Source organism: Bos grunniens, chromosome 6 (assembly GCF_055505025.1).
Source record: "Bos grunniens cultivar Pamir isolate PY7600 chromosome 6, Bosgru_T2T1.0, whole genome shotgun sequence".
In the NCBI taxonomy this organism is placed as follows: Eukaryota; Metazoa; Chordata; class Mammalia; order Artiodactyla; family Bovidae; genus Bos; species Bos grunniens.
This window is the reverse complement of record NC_141170.1, coordinates 30356615-30371260: the sequence shown is the minus strand read 5'-3', so window position 1 is coordinate 30371260 and position 14646 is coordinate 30356615. Positions and strand designations below refer to the sequence as shown.

The 14646-nt window shown below is 37.3% G+C and overlaps 1 protein-coding gene and 1 long non-coding RNA gene across 4 annotated transcripts in view; one reads left to right on the top strand and one right to left on the bottom strand.

Annotated features, from left to right (window-relative positions):
- Positions 1-14646, top strand: part of NPFFR2 (neuropeptide FF receptor 2) — a 77908-nt gene that overhangs the window by 45721 nt on the left and 17541 nt on the right. The gene's annotated exons all lie outside the window — the stretch shown is intronic.
- LOC147370496 (uncharacterized) overlaps positions 1-14646 on the bottom strand; it is a 77219-nt gene that overhangs the window by 61457 nt on the left and 1116 nt on the right. Inside the window, exon 3 of one of the 3 annotated variants that reach the window (XR_015165316.1) lies at positions 184-1350. The exons of 1 other annotated variant lie outside the window; for it this stretch is intronic. This is a non-coding gene — a long non-coding RNA (uncharacterized LOC147370496). Of the gene's footprint in view, positions 1-183; positions 1351-4141; positions 4251-14646 lie in introns of those variants that run through there. One more of the 3 variants, XR_015165315.1, reaches the window with a different exon arrangement.

The following is a 14646-nucleotide window of genomic DNA, read 5'->3' as shown; positions in this document are numbered from 1 at the left end:
TCAGTGTAGCAGCTAATTTGTAATAAAAGTTGATATGTAGATTATTTGGCTATATGTTTTATTCTACAGTGAGGATTTGCATGCATAATACCACTAAAATGTTTAAAAGACAGTACTGTTTGAAAGCATACAATAATTTTTTAACTAGGAACTAAAGAAACAAAGACCAAATCATTTCTCTTCCATCTTTTTAAAAGGCATTTTAGTTTGAGATGACTGTCAATTCACATACAGTTGTAAAAATAAAACAGAGAGATTCTATGTCCATTGATCAAGCCTCCCAAAATGGTAATATCTTACATAACTATTGCATACTGCTACAACCAGGAATTTGATACAATTCATTGACCTTACTCAGATTTTTCCAGTTTTATATATTCTTCCAGTTTTATATATTCTTATATATGTGTGTTTCTCTTTAGTTCTATGCAGTTTTATACCATGTGCAGATTTGTTGGGCCACCACGATAGTCAAGATACAGAACAGCTGCATCTCAAGTGTCCCTCATGCTACCTATAGTAACAGCCACCTCCCATTCTCCAACCTCCTTAGGCCCTGGCAACCACTAATCTGTTCTCTATCTCTAGAATTTTGTGACCTCTAGAATGTTGTATAAGTGAAATGATATGGCATAAAAAAGTTTGAGATTGATCTTTTCCACTCAGCATAGTTCTTCTGAATTGCTTTTGCACATTAGTCAAAAAATAGTTGGGCATCTTTATGTAGATCTACTTCTGGGTTCTCTATTCTGTTCTGTTGATCTATGTGTCTATCTATCCCAAGTTGATCTATACTTTTATTTCATTTCTATCAAAATCCACACAAGATTATTTTTGTGGACATAAGCGAGTTCTTTCTGAACTTTATATGAAAAGGCACAGGGCCATGAAGAGCTTAAACAACTTTGGAAAGAAGAAAGTGAAAGGAATCTCTCTACTTGATACTAAGGCTTTCTATATAGCTATTCATAAAGGAAATGTGGTAGTGATACAAAAATTAACTCAAAATGGATCAGAGACCTAAATGTAAAACTTCAAGATAAAAAAAAGGAAATCTAGCGACTTCCCTGGTGGTCCAGTGGCTAAGACCCCAGGTTCCCAAAGCAGGCGGCCTCAGTTTGATCCCTGATTGAGGAACTAAGATCCCACATTCCACAACTAAAGATGCTACATACCATGACTGAAAAACAAACATACAAACAAACTCGAAGTGCTGCAACGAAGACTGATGATCTCTCATGCTGCAACTACCACCCAACACAGCCAGACAGCCAAATAAATAAATCAGTTCAGTTGCTTAGTCGTGTCAGACTCTTTGTGACCTCATGGACTGCTGCATGCCAGGCTTTCCTGTCCATCATAATAAATAAATAAATAAATGTTATTTTAAAAACCTAGAAGAAAATAGGAAGAAAGATTTTGTGATCTTGGTTAGGGAAAGATAAAATCCATAAATTAGACTTCATAAAAATTATGAACTTCTACTCTTCAAAATTCTGATTGAACCTTTACCAATATACCACCTGACCAGGACATGTAAAGGAGAAAGCTAATAACTGATTTCATAAATTTTAGTTGACCTCCCAATATCCACTTCTGAAAAAATTTAGAGAGGCCGAGTGCAGTGAACACTTGAAGAGAGTATTTTGTTGAAGAAAACTGGTAAAGGATGATTAGGAGAAAATATTTGCAAATGAATACATATGATAAATGACATATCCAAATACATAAAACTCTAAAAATTCAATATTAAGAAAATAAACAGTCCAGTGAAAGCTTGGCAAAAAATTTAAGCAAACTCATAAGATATATACATAACACATAAACACATGGAAATGTGCTTCACCACCATTATCATTAGGGAAATGGAAATTAAAACCATACTGATTAGATAAGGCCAGAAGACAATGGAGTTGAAAACCTTCGGCTCACCTCCTCTCTAAGAGCACACCAAAGTCACAACTATCTGTAGAATAATCATCTATGAAAAAAGACCAAAACCTACCAGAAAACAGCTACAACTAAAAATAAGATGAAGGAACCACAAGCCAGGCAGACTCATAATACAATCAAGTCCCCTATCCCCAGGTGGCTAACCCAGAAACTGGAGAATTATATTACAGCAGTTCTCCCACAGAAGCGAGGATTCTGAGCCCCACGGTGGACTCCCTAGTCCAGGGTACTGCACTAGGAAGACAAGCCCCACTCCCACCCCAAGCATTTGGCTCTGAAGACTACCAGGGTTTAATTTCAGGAGTCCCACAGGACTAACAGAATAGAGACTCTGCTCTTAAAGGACTCACAAATAACCTCACTTGCCCCAAGACACAAAGCGAAAGCAGTAATTTGATAAGAGGCTGAACCAGTCTTACCTCTGGTCTTGTGTCTTCTGGAGAGGCTGGGGTCAGCAGAGGTTCACCTTTCAGACATAGTCAGTCTGTCGTGTCCAACTCTTTGAGACCCCACGAACTGTAGCCCACCAAGTTTCTCTGTCCATGGGGTTTCTCTGGGCAAGAGTACTGGAGTGGGTTCCCATGCCCTCCTCCAGGGGATCTTCCCAACCCAGGGATAGAATCCTGGTCTCTGGTATTGCAGGAAGATTCTTTACCATCTGGGGCTTCCCTGATGACTCAGATGGTAAAGCATTTGCCTGCAATGTGGGAGACCTGGGTTCCATCCCTGGGTCAGGAAGATCCTCTGGAGAAGGAAATGGTAAGCCACTGCAGTACTCTTGCCTGGAAAATCCCATGGACCGAGGAGCCTGGTAGGCTACAGTCCATGTGGATGCAAAGAGTCGGATATGATTGAGCAACTTCACTCTCTTTACCATCTGAGTCACCAGGGGAGCCTAGCAATCAATCAGGCTGGGGGCCAACCAGGCCTACCAGACTATGGCACAGTCAGCCTACCATGACAGGGGGACCCAAGCAATTATCTTGGGGGAACCCTTAGAGCATATATTGGGTTGGCCAAAAAGTTTGTTAGGTTTTGGTGTAAGATGATATGGGAAAACCTGAACGGACGTTTTGGCCAACACGATAGTTGGGGTGAGGAGCTGGGAGTGTACTGCTGGGATGCACAGAATATTTCCTACAGAAGGCCACCTCTCTAAGGTTGAGAAACCTAACCCACCACAGACATAAAAAATACCAATAGCAACCTTGACCAAATGAGGCAGCAGAAGAACAAGTTCCAGGTGAAACAACAAGATAAAATCCTCAAAGAACTAAGTGAAGTGGATATAGGCAATCTATCTGAGAAAGACTTCAGAGTAATGATTGTAAGGATGATGAAAAACTCAGGAGACTGGATGCACAGTGCACAATGTTAGAAGTTTTTCTAAAAGAGTTGGAAATTATGAAGAACAACCAGAGATAAAGAATGCTGTTGTTCAGTCCCTGAGTCCTGTCTGACTCATTGCAACCTCATGGACTGCAGCATGCCAGGCTTCCCTGTCCTTCAGTTGTTCCCTGTCCCTCAGAGTTTGCTCAAACTCATGTCCATTGAGTCGGTGCTGCCATCCAACCATCTCCTCCTCTGCTGCCCCCTGCTCCTCCTGCCCTCAATCTTTCCCAGCATCAGGGTCTTTTCCAATGAGTCAGCTCTTTACATCAGGCAGCCAGAGTATTGGAGCTTTAGCTTCAGCATCAGTTCTTCCAAATAATATCCAGGGTTGATTTCCTTTGGGATTGACTGGTTTGAGCTCCTTGCTGTCCAAGGACTCTCAAGAGTCTTCTCAAGGATCCCAATTCAAAAGCATCAATTCTTCAGTGCTCAGCCTTCTTTATGGTCCAACTTTCACATCCATACTTGACTACTGGAAAAACCATAGCTTTGATTATACAGACCTTTGTCAGCAAGGTGATGTCTCTACTTTTTGATACACTATCTAGGTTTGTCAAGAATACAATCATTGAAGTGAAAAATACACTAGAAGAAATCAACAGGAGATGGCAGAGAAGGGCAAACTAACTACAGCTCCACTGCCTGTGTGTGTTTTAATGAAGTTCTATTACAAAATAACTCTGCTTATTTGTTTAAAAATTGCCTACAGCTGTTTTGTACTGTACAACAGAGTTGGATAGTTTATTACAGAGAACTTTTGACCCACAAAGCCAAAAACACTTACAATCTGTTTTTTTTTTTTTTTTTTACAGGAAATATTTGTTGACCTCTGTATATAGTTCCTATAAGAATTCCATGTCCCACATGGTTCTTCCTTCCTGGCTGAACCCTTACTGATACAGCACCTGTATCAGTGGACATAGAAAGAAGAAGGCTAATAATTGATTTAGTAATTCTTAGTTGGCTTCCCAGTAACCACCTCTGAAAAAATTTAGAGAAGCCAAGAGTACAGTGAACACTTGGAGAGGGTATTTTGTTGCAGAAAATTGAAGGACTATAGCATTTTCCCTTGCCTATGGTTTCCCCAGCCACCTACAACATTCACACACTTCATAAGCAGGAGACAGATATATTCCTACCATATCCAGCCTAGTCACAGAGTGGGATGGAAATAAGAGGGAATTTAAGAAAACCACCATGAGTTTGAGACTTAAGACTCATAACTGACTCAGAGGGCAACAGACTGTCTGGCACTACCTATGGCAGCAAATAGATGGTTGCTTTTGGAAAGTAACTGTACTCCCAGTCAACGTCTATAGCATGGCTCTCAGGTAAACACAGAATTATTACTGTTCTTTACTCCCAGCTTTATATCTTTTGTCATTGGTATCGCAGACTTCTTTGTTGTTGAGTCACTAAGTGGTGTCTCACTCTTTTGCAACCCCATGGACTGTGGTCCACCAGGCTTCTCTGTACTATCATCCCATCCCTCTGTATGGGATTTCCCAGGCAAGAATACTGAAATGAGTTGCCACTTCCTTCTCCAGGAGATCTTCCCCAACCAGGGACTGAACCCCCAACTTCTGTATTGGCAAGCAGATTTTTATGACTGAGCCCATCTGAAACTTCTAGAAAACCAAATAATCTTCAACTATGAAGGAGGAGGAAAGACAGTCTATTGGGAGAAAGGATCAATAACTTGGATTTTTTTATATATATATTTTGCATTTCAACATTTAGTTATGAAGTTGTTTGGTTTTTTATTCCCTGCATTTTTTTTCTTCCCTTTCCCATACATGTTCTAGGTTGTTTTTTTTTGTTTGTTTGTTCAACTAAATATACGTCATGCTGAGATTATCACAGAATAAAACATGTTTTAATTTTAGACTTGTTTCTGCCTAATTGCCCGGGCAAATGATGTTCTATTATATTTTTTCACTTTTTATTGACATAATTACTGATTAACAAGAGCAACTGAATTATATCAGGTTCAATGAATTAGATCTGTGAGACAATTTAGATGTAAAGAGTTGTTAATTGCTATCTAATTAAAAAAAAAAGCCTTTGAACCCTCCTACAATGATTATACTCCCACCCCTCTCAGCAATGCCTTAGTAGAGAAAACTAGAATTTTGAAATGAAGCGAATGTCAAGTGACATTTTTGTAATTCTTGGGACTACCAATTAAGACATGCATGCATATAGCCATAGCAAGCCCAAATCTAAGAAAGGAAAGAATGGGCTGAAAGTGTGGGTTTCCTAATTTTATAAACCGAAAGAGGACAGGAGCTGTGTATGACTCGCATGATACACACTAACAAGAGGCTCAATAATGACTCCTGGTCAACAACGTGCCCCACAGGGTCCTTATGGACATTCTTTATGTGAAATAATGCATCAGGAATTACTGAGTACCAAGTACACAGTAAGGGCTTCCCAGGTGGCTCAGTGGTAAAGAATCTGCCTGCCAATGTAGGGGCTGCAGGTTCAATCCTGGGTTAGGAATATCCCCTGGAGAAAGAAATGGCGACCCACTTCAGTACTCTTGCCTGGAAAATCCCATGGACAGAGAAGCCTGGCAGGCTATGGTCCATGGGGTTGCAAAGAATCGGACATGACTGAGCAACTGATGAGCACTGAGTACAAGTTCATAATAAGTACAAAATAAATGTCTTTTCCTTGGTATCGCCTATTATGTTCTTGGTGATAAAATGTCAACCATCGCTCTCTACTGAAGGCAGAAAGTATTTTAAAAAATAGTCCATGAACTAGCTTAGACAAGATACAAATATTTAGATACTTTTTGTTTTGCAATGTGTTTCAGCTCTTTAAAGCCCTCAAAGTCTTCTACTAGTTCTGATGGTCTGGTGCATGGATTTCATTAACAGCTCTATTTCTGTCAGTCTAACTGTAGGCAGGCTACATTACTTAAAGCTATTCTTGCTATCTGTAGTGTTCTACTGAGGCCTCTTAGCATGTGAGTTGATAAACTGACCACTGAAAAATAGATCTTAATTAGGTAAAAGCATTCTAGAAATTCAGATATAGAAAAATAAGCTACATATATCTACATGTTTTTTTTTCTGATTTTTCCCTGATTATAAGAAAATAACCTCATGTCCATTTACTTGAACATTTTAAACTCTATAACAAAGAAAAAGTTTAAATTGATGGTTGGATTAGTTCTATTTAGTATTCAAAATACAATCACATTACTTAAATAGTATGCAATTCTTCAAAAATAGATCCTCTGAAAGATGTTTGACAGAAAACCACAAAATTCTGTAAAGCAATTATCCTTCAAAAAAACAGAGTGGCAAAAACAACAAAATAAAGAAAGATTTTTTAGAAGAATATTAACAGCTTATTGATAATGCAGAATAGATAGCAAAACTATTGTTGGTAGAGACCAAGTTGAATATAAATAGTGTAAGATGACACAGGGTTTAAAAAAGTTATATTTGTTATGAGAACACAAAAGTGTATATTTTAAATGACTAAACTGTTGATGAAATTTGAAATGCATATTTAATGATAAGAAAGTTAGTAAGTATTTTTACAAGTCTGTAATTTCCTTATAAATATTCTTAGAAATACTGGGATAAAAAAGGAAACAAGTTTAAAACTATATAATGTTAATAGACTGTTAGACACCATCAGAAACACCTGTTGCAGTCGAGTGGCTATTTCAGGCTAATATTTCAGTGGTGTCCATCAGTATTTTGATGTGTGGGTGTGCTCTGAAGGTACACGACAGCTTGTAGTTTAATTTTTAACACTAACCTCTGAGCTTTGAAATATATGAGTTGTGATCCACACATCAGCTTGTTAGAAATATGTTTAAGACACACTATAGAGTCTGTGAATTGCTTTGATAAATGCCTTGCTATTTGCTGCTGTGGCTAATACATTGGAAAGAAAAATTAAAATAACATTCAAAAATTTTCCATGGCCCTTTGTGTTTCTTCTGGAAAGATAGCTAATATGCTTTCTACTGCTTTCAACTTACAGAGATTGTTGCAGAAGTAGACAGACTTGGCTAAAAATATAACTGAGGAAAAGTTAAACCAAAACTTGAAATTTTGCTCTTTTTTTTTTTTAATTGCTAGGATTTAAGCGTTAGTAAATTCTCTTATTTAGGTAATTTTTATTCAGTTATGACAAGTGAAAAGCCCTCTAAAGGATCTAGAAGAATCAGAAAAATACATCAACTTTCTGAATAACAAATTAACATGAGTGTGAGGTCCATAGGCTGAAGATAAAAGGGCATTTGTTTGCTTTCTGGAATCAGGTGGCTAGGATTGGATGAGAGAAAATGAAGGGAATGAATAGGGAGGGTTAGAGCAGTTCCCATAAATTGAGGTTAAAAGAAATTTCCCCCCAAAAAACTCTGATTATGGTAGGTATGGCTGGGGGGACTGTAAGAAAAATGCGACGTAACATTCAGTTTAAGGTTGTTTTCATCTCTAGCTCTATTGCAATTCCCCAACATCATCCCAGATCAAATACCTAACATAAGTGTACTTTGAAAACTTAGCGCGGAGAGGCCAAGAAGTCTAAAGGAACAGAGAATTTAGTGAGAGCCAGAATCAGGAACAAGAAGGAAGCAGATGTTCCATTTCATCACTTTTCCCACATGCTTGCACACGTAAATGAGTGTTAGTTTTCTTAACACACACCTAATGTCTGGATTTGTTCCTTCAGAAATACTAAAGTATTTTGATTCCTAAGAATAATTTTAGGCTGTTTGTGCTAAAGTTCTAATTTCATATTTGATATTGTCAAACTTTATAATAAACAGGTATATGGTTTAGCCAGCAAAATCAAGTTTATTCAGGGATAGCAGAGGAATGGGCTTCCTCGGTGGTGATAGCAGTAAAGATCCTGCCTGCCAGTGCGGGAGACCCAGGAGACACGAGTTCCATACCTTGGGGTTCCCCTGGAAGAGGGCATGGCAACCTACTCCAGTATTCTTTCCTAGAGAATCCCATGGACAGAGGAGCCTGGCAGGCTACAGTCCATAGCGTTTCAAAGAGTCAGACACAACTGAAGGGACTTTACACACACACACACACACACACATGCACAGAGCAGAGGAATCACAATTTGAGACAAACTCTGGTTCACCATAAGTAAGTCTGGAATACAAAAAGGGAAAGCATTCTTTTGCAGAGGAAAGGAGGAAATTGGACTGTTTTGAATGAAAGTTACTGGAGAAGAGCAAGCCTTTGTGGGGTGTGACAGCTTCTCATTGGCTGAGTTGCAGCAGTTTTTTCATAGGCTGGGTTGTTTACAAGGAGAAAATCTTGCTTCTTCCTGCTGGGATCTGTAAAATAAGATTCTTCCTGCTGGGGTATGTAAAATAAGCTTCCATAGGTGGTACAAGTGGTGTATATGTGGTACATGCTCCAGCGCTCTAGGAGGCTTTCTGACTCCATTTTGAATGGGGCTTTCCTTTATCCATTTCATATAAATTTGATATTTAACTTAATATTTGATAATTCTACTGCAGTTCAGATACTGTATTTTCAACATTCAGTATTATGTGCTTCAAAAATTAATAGTTTTTCATTATCCATAAAATATCTATATTTTATTAATACAAATGGGGAAACTGCTTACTTCAGACTAAAATGAATCAATAACTCAAGAACTGAATCCATAACTTAAGAACTGATAATAGACTGTATAGACTTTGCATTTAGACTTGAATTCAAATTTCACCTTTGTTGTTTAATGTCTGTACAATGATGAATAAGAATATTTTGAACTTTCAGTCTTCTCATTTATAAAATAGGGATAATCATACATGAATTTCAGAGTTGCTGGGATTATTAAGTGAAATAATAAATGTAAAGCAACTAACATGTGACTCAATAAATTTTTAACTGTTAGTAGAATATTCTGGTCTCTATAATAGGAATAATAACAATGATAATAATAATGCTATAATAACAATAATAATAGTATTATTATAATTTTTACCAATTTGTTTGAGTCATCTTTAAGTTCAGATAGGACAGGAAGTTTTGCTTGTTTTTTTCTTTGTGTATCATTAGCAGGAGATTGAATTTGGGGAAGGAGGTTTCCTGTTAATATAATTTCTTGAATTTGCATGCAGAGTGTAATAAAATGCCATCTGAACAAAAAGGTAGTTATGCTATAATTGAACACATAAGGAGCAGCGAATTGAAAGTGATGAAGATTTCAGAAATTTCTTAAGTGTTTGTTAGATAACTACTGCCAAGAAGATGGTTTACTTTCAGGCTGTTATCATTTTCAACCAGCTAGAGAGAACTCAGGGTCTTTTCATAGCTTCATATTGAGATAAATGATTCTATTTTCTTGTCAATGACAGTTTCCAGTTGCTAAAATATAATTACTTGAAAACAGTTTTCAAGAGCTAATTTTCTATAGAGGAAGAAGAAATATCTGTGCTATTTCCACTCATTTACACATTAAGTAATGAAGTTCCATTAAGAAAAATAAAACAAATAGTTGGTCATAAAAATCTGTCTTTGTCCTGTACATTACTTCATTTTAACAAATTTATTGGGATAATTCATATACCATTAAATTCACTGACTTCTGTACATTAATTCTTTTTTTGAAGCCATTAATTTATTCATTCACTATTGTTTACCTACTAGTAATTCTTAATAAAGATATGTTTAGTTCCATGCAATCTAAGATTCCAAAAACAAGGTCAAAATAAGTATATTTGTATTGAATACCAAATTTGTAAAAAGAACTAAAGGAAATAGAGTAAGTCCTCAAAAGAGACAGATATTTACAATATATTTTCTCCCTTAAGGCAATAACATTAAAATTAGAGGAACTGGACATAGGTACATAAGAAAGATTAAATTTAAACAGATTTAAATTTAAAGATTAAGATTTAAAATATATATGTGGAATGCCCCTCTTGAGGAGAGTGGCACATATATTATCCAACTGATATGCTCATGAGTAAGGTTGTTAGTCAGGAGGTTCACAAAGCCACAAGGTATGTGCCATACTTTTCAGAAATATTATATTTTAACAGGAGAAATTAATACAACCAATATAATATTGTAAAGTTAAAAAATAAAATTTAAAAAAAGGAAAAAAAAGAAAATATTTTTTATTCTGAAAAATTCAGATATATTATGAGGTGAAAATGTATAAGTCATTCTAAGTTCAGCTACTTCCCCAAATTTCATGGGTATAGGTCCATTCTCCTTAACCATGAGTCCCTTAGTGGAATAACCTGAGTACTAAGAATTGAAGATAAGGCTCATGAGATCCATTGGGTATAGTTTGTGAAAGAAATTAAATGACAGATTAGTGAGTTTGGAGTTCAACTGGTAGGAATGAGAAGCCTTTGAAGAATGCTAAAGAGTGGGAAACCCCAAAATACACTATTTTAGGAAATTACTACCTATACTGCGATAATTACAACTTAATATACAGGATGAGAAAGAATTTACAGGATGGATGAATGAAGAGAAATTATAGGCTGAGACCAACTTAGAAAATGTAAACACAAAGGATTTGTCAAAGGATTTGTTAAGAGAATTGCCTTGTTTTGAGAGTCAATTCTATAATGTGATTCATAAGAACTGTCTAGGGTTCCTTCTTGATTATTCTTGAAGATTAAAAAGATTATTTCATTGGGTCCCTCAACTACTAATCTAAAATCTAAGAATAGTTTATAGTGAAAGAGAAAACCTATGAAGTTTTGACTTTAAGGGAATACAAAGAGACAGTAAGATATAGTGCCATGTCATTTCTAAACTGTACTAACGAAACAGAGCAGAACCCTACGGTCCTTCTCCACCATGTCCTCAGCCTGTCTTTAGTCTATAGAAAAACTTTAGCCAAAGAGTAAGTTTAATCAAAGAAGCGAGAAAATGTAGAAGCAAAGAATAATAGGACAAAACTATAATAACTGAGTCAGTAAGAAAAATGAAAGACCTTTAGTTCCTTTTCAAGGGCTATAGATACTATTCTGAGCCTTTATCTGTGAGCTGTCTTATAGATACTGAAACCTTCACCGGGTGGAAGAAGTTAATTCCAAGAATTGGCCCCAAGGAAATAGGAACAAACCAACTCTGGAAGTGAAGATTAACTTTGGCTCAAATGGTAAAGAATCTGCCTGCCATGCAGGAGACCAGGGTTCGATTCCTGGGTTGGGAAGTTCCTCTGGAGAAGGGAATGGCAATCCACTCCAGTATTCTTGCCTGGAGAATTCCATGGACAGAGAAGCCTGGTAGGCTACAGTCCGTGGGGTTGCAAAGAGTCAGACACGACTGAGCAACTAACACACACACACACACAAAGGAATCAAGATGGTGCAGGTCAGACCACCCCATAACCAATTTCAAGATGACTGTCAGAACTCACTGTGCTCTTTCTCCATGTAGATCCCTCCCTCTGGCTATAAAAGCTCTTGACCTCTGATTGTCAGAGTTGTGGGGAATTGGCCTTTGGACAGGCATCTGCCCTCTCCCCTCACACCACCCTGGTTGTTGGCATCCAAAGCTCAGATGGTAAAGCATCTGCCTGCAATGTGGGAGACCCAGGTTTGATCTCTGGGTTGGGAATATCTCCTGGAGAAGGAAATGGTAACCCACTCCAGTATTCTTGCCTGGAGAATCCCACGGACGGAGGAGCCTGGTAGGCTACAGTCCATGGGGTCACAAAGAGTCAGACACAACTGAGCAACTTCACTTCCTTTCCACTAATCTTGTCTCTTTATTGGCTTTTGAGGAGTGAGCAGCCAGACCCCACTTTCAGTTACACTCTTAGAAAATAATTACAAATTAGTAATCTGTGTTGATTTGTCTTCATCAGAAAGAAATACACTTTCCAAATAAATCTTATCAGAAGTTATTAAAAATACATCTTATTTACCATAAGAAATTGAAATAGATACAATCGCAAGCTACTCTAAATAGCAACCTTTCTTAGAAAAATAGCAGTGATCTCAAAGGTGATAATGTTTTGGAGGACTGGCCTTGTTGGTAGAAATATTTAATGATCAGTTTAATTGTGGCTCCCTGGGGATAAAGAGGTCTTAGAATCGTAGAAACTATGACAGAGTAACTAGCCAAGTCTCATTTCTGCCCAGATGGATCTGTGCTTCAGCCACCTAAGCCTTCAGCTGTATTTAATTCTCTCCATTTCTGTAGATGGTAAAACATTCCTACACAGGAAGTAGAGAAGTGACCATAAGAGCAAAACTCTTGGTATTCCCCATCAGTCCTAGGCTCCTCTTGAAGATAAGTCTGTTATTTTCGACCAGAAAAGTAAGGGTCAGCTTCCAAGCTCTGTCAAATCCAAAGAACACCCCAGTGGCAACCCTAGAAAGAAAATCGAGACTTTTCCTGGTCCTTTCCATCTCCCTAACCTCTCCACCTACAACTCTGGCAAGGATGGAAACTGAGATTAATGAGATAAAAGTGGAGATATGTTAGAGCAAGTCAGCAAAGAGACAAGACAAGAGGCATCCTTAGTGGAGATTTAGTTTATTATACTTGTATGGTTATGTTAATAACTATGCTGCTTTTTATCATCAGAAAATGATTAGAAAATATTAAGACTTCTTCCAAATTTTACCCAGGGACAATGGGGAAATTAGCCTTAAATAATAAAATTAAAGGGTCAGTAGTATACAGATATAACTGTTTTTACATTGCATCTCACAAATCATGCCTATTCAGTGTAGCTGTTACATTCAAATAAAATTGTCTCCCTCCCATATGCTGTGGAGAATCCAGTATCCACATGTCTTCCCTACCACAGTGTCTCCAGGAATTCTCTGGATAAATATGAAGAATTCTGTTCCAATCTTTTCCTTTAGAGCTGCTCTTTTTTCTCTGCCCTACACTAGCCCAAATATTAGAACATTTCCCTTGATAATTGAAAAATACCTCTCACAATGGCAGTTATATCTAACAGATTTGCTGACAATTTGGGAATCTGGGCATGGAGTAGTATAAGAGTGAGTTTAAAATCAAATATTAGGCATGATAGATCTTATGACTTCCCTGGTGGCTCAAACGGTAAAGAATCTGCTTGCAAGTTGTGAGACCTGGGTTCCATCCCTGGGTTGGGAAGATCCTCTGGAGAAGGGAATGGCAACCCACTCCAGTATTCTTACCTGGAGAATTCCACAGAGGAGCCTGGCAGGCTGCAATCCATGGGATCGCAAAGAGTTGGACATGACTGAGCAACTAACACTTTCACTTTCATAATAGAGTCTAGAACTTTCTCAGCCATATCCATCTCATTGAACTTGATTCTGGCCAGTTTCCAACTTTCAAGTTGTCCACTCCCTCAGCTGTGTTGCTGACCCTCCACTCTTAGGATACCCTTTCTCTCTTTCCCAACTTTTCCAGTTATTAGCTGTGGAGCCTGCGTCAGGTCACGTAACATTTTTCTCTCTTACTTTCTTTATATATTAAATTGAGATACAGTTAGTATCTACTTCATACTGTGATTAAATGACATACATAAAGCAATTACCACAGTTTCCAGCACAGAGGTGATATTAAAATACTCAAAGGTAATAAAGTTCTTAAGATGATTTAAAAATGTAAGTATAATAAAGTATTTAACTATATCTTTGGTTATTCTACTCAAACTCATTATGCCCTAGAGGGTAACGTTGTATGACGTTAGTCACTTTCTTATACGAAGAGAACCCTTCTAAGTATTTTTCTAAGTGAAACATTTCTCACTCCAGTAGAAGCCATAACTTCCTTGAAAATAATATTACAATTATTCACAGGACATTAATGGAAAATATAAAGTAAAAACACCAGTAGGAGATAGACTGAAATATTAGTCTGTGCATTTCTGGATATAAAGATAGGAAAAGTTATTCAATTCTCTGTGCATATTGTATTTTATAGCTAAAACCTGAATCACTTTCTTTGAAATCTTACTCAATTTCATGACTTACTAATAATTTCAAGGCAATTAAGAGGCTTAATCGAAGAAGGTCTGAAATACTGAAGGTGACTCCTTAGGAACCCTCTTCTGGGATTAGATGCTCACTCTCTAGCCCAGAGTAATAGGTGAGGTCTCTAAGTTAGGTTTTGTAGTATCACCTATCCAGCAGAGCGAGTGTTCAATCCATGATATATCTTCATTCTATATCTCAGCTTACATAACATTTTCTAAGGAGTCATACCTCCTCAATCCATAGACTCTAGGTTTATTTATTCTAAGCAAGTCTTAGGAATATCCTATTAAAACCTTTAAATAGATAAGGCCATAATCTTAGATAATAACATTACTTTACCTGGAGATCTA